The 6,797-nt window shown below is 46.5% G+C and overlaps 1 long non-coding RNA gene across 1 annotated transcript in view; it reads left to right on the forward strand.

Moving 5' to 3' along the window:
• LOC135528769 (uncharacterized) overlaps window positions 1–6,037 on the forward strand; it is a 6,776-nt gene extending 739 nt beyond the window's left edge. Inside the window, exons 2-4 of the long non-coding RNA XR_010453579.1 lie at window positions 5,070–5,175; window positions 5,269–5,327; window positions 5,952–6,037. This is a non-coding gene — a long non-coding RNA (uncharacterized LOC135528769). The remainder of the gene's footprint in view (window positions 1–5,069; window positions 5,176–5,268; window positions 5,328–5,951) is intronic.
• Window positions 6,038–6,797: the final 760 nt, after the last annotated feature.

The raw sequence follows: 6,797 nt of genomic DNA on the forward strand, positions 1-6,797 counted from the left end.
AAAAATACTTGTCCCTCCGTGTAATGAGTTTGACATGTGAGTTAAAGTCAATACATTGTTAAAAGGAGCAGGGTATCTTGACGAATTGCCCTTTAGAGGCAGACTGTCCGATCAGAATTAAGAAACATATTTTGATGGTTTTCTTTAAAATACATTTTTTAAATCAGCCTTATGGATTTCAATAGAAGAAGTCAAAATCAGGAAAATAACTTGGATTATGGATTTGGTCTATGATGTCATTGCACTGAATCTGTCAGTGACCCACACACAGACACACACACACGCACACACATTGGAATGCTAAACAGCATTCTCACTGTCAGCTGAAGGAATGTGACAATGTGACGCACACCTCAGGCCTCTTCCTGTTTTTTGTTGTTGTATTATTTATTTTTACAGTACAGGTAGTAGAGGGATCTCCATCTTCCACCGTTTTCAGTTAATGAAACATGGTCTTCAATATGGACCACAATGAGTTAAATGAAGTGTATTACTGCTGGGCTGGAACGAACACACATGTCCAGTAGCTATTCAGGACTGGAGTGACACATATTTAATTTCACACAGCATGTTTCTATCAACTGATAATAGTGGCGCAGAGGTCTAAGGCACTGCATCTCAGTGCAGTGACCCTCGATCCCGGGTGATCGTCAGATCTGACAAGGCACCTGCTGCCCCCTGTTCGACTGGGCAGTTACACTGCTGCCCCCTGTTGGTGAGATCTTGACGGGGCAGTTACACTGCTGCCCCTGCTGTAGATCTGGGCAGTTACACTGCTGCCCCCTGTTGGTGAGATCTGACAACACTGCTGTCCCCTGTTGGTGAGTTACACTGCTGCCCCCTGTTGGTGAGATCTGACTGGCCCCCTGTTGGTGAGATCTGACGGGGCAGTTACTGCTGTCCCCTGTTGGCGATTCGTTGGTGAGATCTGACTGGGCAGTTACACTGCTGCCCCCTGTTGGTGAGATTCACGGGGCAGTGCACTGCCCCTGTTGGTGAGATCTGACTGGAGCAGTTACACTGCTGCCCCCTGTTGGTGAGATCTGACTGGGCAGTTACACTGCTGTCCTGTTGGTGAGATCTGACGGGGCAGTTACACTGCTGCCCCCTGTTGGTGAGATCTGACTGGGCAGTTACACTGCTGCCCCCTGTTGGTGAGATCTGACGGGGCAGTTACACTGCTGTCCCCTGTTGGCGAGATCTGACGGGGCAGTTACACTGCTGTCCCCTGTTGGTGAGATCTGACTGGGCAGTTACACTGCTGCCCCCTGTTGGTGAGATCTGACGGGGCAGTTACACTGCTGCCCCCTGTTGGTGAGATCTGACTGGGCAGTTACACTGCTGCCCCCTGTTGGTGAGATCTGACTGGGCAGTTACACTGCTGTCCCCTGTTGGTGAGATCTGACGGGGCAGTTACACTGCTGCCCCCTGTTGGTGAGATCTGACTGGGCAGTTACACTGCTGCCCCCTGTTGGTGAGATCTGACGGGGCAGTTACACTGCTGCCCACTGATGGTGAGATCTGACTGGGCAGTTACACTGCTGTCCCCTGTTGGTGAAATCCCCCCCGTGGTTGTACAGTACCTTCTGAATCACATGGTGGCAGTCTATGGTTGTACTGTCTTCTGAATCACATGGTGGTAGTCTATGGTTGTACTGTCTTCTGAATCACATGGTGGTAGTCTATGGTTGTACTGTCTTCTGAATCACATGGTGGTAGTCTATGTCAAAGCTTGCTAGTGAGAGCTTCCCTCCTCTATTTAGTTATTTCACAGTTGAAGTGCTGACGTTTGCATAAAGTTGGGAATTTTTGGGGGGTTGCAAGTTCTAGTCACCAAAGGTTAATGTCAAATGCGCTACAACCTGCCTCCGATTGAATCTCTGTCCTAATCTAAGTGCTAGTCCCTTCCACCTGATTTAATCTCTGTCCTAATCTAAATCCTAGTCCCTACCTCCTGATTGAATCTCTGTCCTAATCTAAATCCTATTCCCACCTCCTGATTTAATCTCTGTCCTAATCTAAATCCTATTCCCACCTCCTGATTTAATCTCTGTCCTAATCTAAGTGCTAGTCCCTACCTCCTGATTGAATCTCTGTCCTAATCTAAGTGCTAGTCCCTACCTCCTGATTGAATCTCTGTCCTAATCTAAATCCTAGTCCCTACCTCCTGATTTAATCTCTGTCCTAATCTAAGTGCTAGTCCCTTCCACCTGATTTAATCTCTGTCCTAATCTAAATCCTAGTCCCTACCTCCTGATTGAATCTCTGTCCTAATCTAAATCCTAGTCCCTACCTCCTGATTGAATCTCTGTCCTAATCTAAATCCTAGTCCCTACCTCCTGATTGAATCTCTGTCCTAATCTAAATCCTATTCCCACCTCCTGATTTAATCTCTGTCCTAATCTAAGTGCTAGTCCCTTCCACCTGATTTAATCTCTGTCCTAATCTAAATCCTAGTCCCTACCTCCTGATTGAATCTCTGTCCTAATCTAAATCCTAGTCCCACCTCCTGATTGAATCTCTGTCCTAATCTAAGTGCTAGTCCCTACCTCCTGATTTAATCTCTGTCCTAATCTAAGTGCTAGTCCCTACGTCTTGATTTAATCTCTGTCCTAATCTAAGTGCTAGTCCCTACCTCCTGATTGAATCTCTGTCCTAATCTAAATCCTATTCCCACCTCCTGATTTAATCTCTGTCCTAATCTAAGTGCTAGTCCCTACCTCCTGATTGAATCTCTGTCCTAATCTAAGTGCTAGTCCCTACCTCCTGATTTAATCTCTGTCCTAATCTAAGTGCTAGTCCCTACGTCTTGATTTAATCTCTGTCCTAATCTAAGTGCTAGTCCCTACCTCCTGATTGAATCTCTGTCCTAATCTAAATCCTATTCCCACCTCCTGATTTAATCTCTGTCCTAATCTAAGTGCTAGTCCCTACGTCTTGATTGAATCTCTGTCCTAATCTAAGTGCTAGTCCCTACCTCCTGATTGAATCTCTGTCCTAATCTAAATCCTAGTCCCTACCTCCTGATTTAATCTCTGTCCAAATCTAAGTGCTAGTCCCTTCCTCCTGATTTAATATCTGTCCTAATCTAAATCCTAGTCCCTACCTCCTGATTTAATATCTGTCCTAATCTAAATCCTAGTCCCTACCTCCTGATTTAATCTCTGTCCTAATCTAAATCCTAGTCCCTACCTCCTGATTTAATATCTGTCCTAATCTAAATCCTAGTCCCTACCTCCTGATTTAATATCTGTCCTAATCTAAATCCTAGTCCCTACCTCCTGATTTAATCTCTGTCCTAATCTAAATCCTAGTCCCTACCTCCTGATTTAATCTCTATCCTAATCTAAATCCTAGTCCCTACCTCCTGATTGAATCTCTGTCCTAATCTAAATCCTAGTCCCTACCTGTTGAGCCATTACAGATCTGAAGGAAGTGGATCAGTGTAGATCAGGGATGGGTAACTGATGGGGGTGGGGCCACAAAAAAACTGAACTCATCATGAGGGACCACAGTTGCTCTTAGGTCTGCCAACATCAATATATTATATGTTTTTAGTTCATTTCCTGCAATTCTGCATATTTTGCCATGGGGAGTAGATAAAATTTAAATGAGATACCTGGTCGCTAGACTAATTTATTGATATGTAAAATTGCATGACTAAGATCTCCTCTGCAAAAACGTCAAAATTAACAGATTACTATTTTGAGGAAGTGAATTCTGGCTACAGGGTCTCAAAATGGACAAACAGTACTATTGATGCTTTTTTTCTCGTTTTTCAAGCGAAAGTATTTTAAGGAAGTATGCAAGCACACTCGGACTAGCCGCAAGACGAACTGAAGCATGCTGACGTCTTAAGGAATATAACAAAAATACTTATTTATGGCATCACCATTACACGTATTCATTGACCTGCCCAAGGCTTTCGACTCTGTCAATCACCACATCCTCATCGGCAGACTCGATAGCCTTGGTTTCTCAAATGATTTCCTCGCCTGGTTCACCAACTACTTCTCTGATAGAGTTCAGTGTGTAAAATCGGAGGGCCTGTTGTCCGGGCCTCTGGCAGTCTCCATGGGGGTGCCACAGGGTTCAATTCTTGGACCGACTCGCTTCTCTGTATATTTCAATGATGTCGCTCTTGCTGCTGGTGAGTCTCTCATCCACCTCTACGCAAATGACACCATTCTGTATGTGTTAACAACCCTCCAGACGAGCTTCAATGCCATACAACTCTCCTTCCGTGGCCTCCAATTGCTCTTAAATACAAGTAAAACTAAATGCATGCTCTTCAACCGATCGCTGCCTGCACCTGCCCGCCCGTCCAACATCACTACTCTGGAAGGTTCTGACTTAGAATATGTGGACAACTACAAATACCTAGGTGTGTGGTTAGACTGTAAACTCTCCTTCCAGACTCACATCAAACATCTCCAATCCAAAGTTAAATCTAGAATTGGCTTCCTATATCGCAAGAAAGCATCCTTCACTCATGCTGCCAAACATACCCTTGTAAAACTGACCATCCTACCGATCCTCGACTACGGCGATGTCATTTTCAAAATAGCCTCCAATACCCTACTCAATAAATTGGATGCTGTCTACCCCATTATTTTTATTTCTACTTTGCACATTCTTCCACTGCAAATCTACCCTTCCAGTGTTTTACTTGCTATATTGTATTTACTTTGCCACCATGGTCTTTTTTTGCCTTTACCTCCCTTATCTCACCTCATTTGCTCACATTGTATATAGACTTATTTTTCTACTGTATTATTGACTGTATGTTTGTTTTACTCCATGTGTAACTCTGTGTTGTTGTACCTGTCGAACTGCTTTGTTTTATCTTGGCCAGGTCGCAATTGTAAATGAGAACTTGTTCTCAACTAGCCTACCTGGTTAAATAAAGGTGAAATATATATATATTTTTAAACACATACACACACTCTCTCACTCTCACTCTCCCTCCCTCCCTCCCTCCCTCCCCTCCCTCCCTCCCCCTCCCTCCTCCCTCCCTCCCTCCCTCCCTCCCTCCCTCCCTCCCCTCCCTCCTCCCCTCCCTCCCTCAGATGTCTGGGACACCACCCCCAGTACGTTCTAGGAAGCCATCAGGTGTTAGAGTCATGCCCCATGATGGTCAACTTCCTTCGCATGGCTACGCAAAGGGGTTCAAAGGTGTGTGTATGTGTGTGCACTGTATGTGTGTGTGTGCGTGCATGTGTGTGTGTGTGTTGTTTAAACTGACATCTATGTTCTATCCCTCGTCAGTGAATGGGGCAAGTAGTGAGCCAAAATACACATCTCGAGGACATGCAGAGAGAGAGGTGGTATGTATCTGTATTTGTGTGTTCATACAGTATGTTTGCAAATGTGTGTGTGCATGTGTGTGAGTGTCTTTGTCTGTGAGTGTCTTTGTGTGTGAGTGTCTTTGTGTGTGTGCTTGTGTGTCTTTGTGTGTGTGTGTGCATGTGTGCGTGTGTGTTTGCGTGCTTGTGTGTGTTTGTGTGCATGTGTGTCTGTGTGCATGTGCGTGTGTGTGTATGTGTGTGTGTGCATGTGCTTGTGTGTCTTTGTGTGTGTGTCTTTGTGTGTGTGTGCATGTAAGTGTGTGTGCGCTTGTGTGCGTGCGTGTGTGTGTGCGTGTGTCTTTGTGTTTGTGCGTGTGTGTATCTGTGTATCTTTGTGTGTGTGTGTGTGTGTGTGTGTGTGTGTGTGTGTGTGTGTGTGTGTGTGTGTGTGTGTGTGTGTGTGCGGGTGCGATGTGCAGTGTGTGTGCTGTGTGTGTGTGTGTGTGTGTGTGTGTGTGCGTATGTGCGATGTGCGGTGTGTGCGTGTGTGTGTGTGTGTGTGTGTGTGTGTGTGTATGATTCTTTGTGTGTGTGTGCATGGCTGCTCTCATCAGACCAATGCATTGATGTGTCTGGTTTAGCTGGGATGTGTTCTTCCTTCAGGAGATCCTAAACCACTGTTTTGATGACGTGGAGCGCTTCATGGGACGCCTGCAGCAGGCTGCTGAGGCTCAGGTTGCATCCTCAACCAGACGAGAGGAAGAGCAGAAAAGCAAGAAGAAAGGGAAGCAGGATGGTGAGAGAGAGAGAGTGAGAGAGGGGAAGAGAGTGAGAGAGAGAGGGGGAAGAAAGAGAGAGAGAGAGAGGGGAAGAGAGAGAGAGATGAGAGAGAGGGAGAGAGAGGGGGAGAGAGGAGAGAGAGAGAGAGGGGGAAGAAAGTGAGAGAGAGAGTTAGAGAGAGAGAGAGAGGGGGAAGAGCGAGAGAGAGAGAGGGGGAGAGAGAGAGTGGTGAGGGGGAAGAGAGACAGAGTGAGAGAGAGAGGGAGAGAGAGAGGGGAAGAGAGAGAGAGAGAGAGAGGGGAAGAGAGAGGGGAAGAGAGAGAGAGGGGGGATGAGTGAGAGAGAGAGGGGGAAGAGAGAGAGAGAGAGAGAGAGAGGGGGAAGAGAGAGAGGGGGAAGAGAGAGAGAGGGGGGAGGAGTGAGAGAGAGAGAGGGGGAAGAGAGAGAGAGAGAGAGAGAGAAGAGAGGGGGAGAGAGGGGAGAGAGGGGGAGAAAGTGAGAGAGAGTTAGAGAGAGAGAGAGAGAGAGGGGGGGGGAGAGAGAGGGGGGAAGAGAGAGAGAGACGGGGGGAGAGAGAAGAGAGACAGAGTGAGAGAGAGAGGGAGAGAGAGAGGGGGAAGAGAGAGAGAGAGAGAGAGAAAGAGAAAGAGAGAGAGGGGAGAGAGAGAAGAGAGAGTTGAGAGGGAGAGGGGAGAGAGAGAGAGAGAGAGAGAGAGAGAGAGAGAGAGA

Source organism: Oncorhynchus masou, unplaced genomic scaffold (assembly GCF_036934945.1).
Source record: "Oncorhynchus masou masou isolate Uvic2021 unplaced genomic scaffold, UVic_Omas_1.1 unplaced_scaffold_10309, whole genome shotgun sequence".
NCBI classification, from domain to species: domain Eukaryota; kingdom Metazoa; phylum Chordata; class Actinopteri; order Salmoniformes; family Salmonidae; genus Oncorhynchus; species Oncorhynchus masou.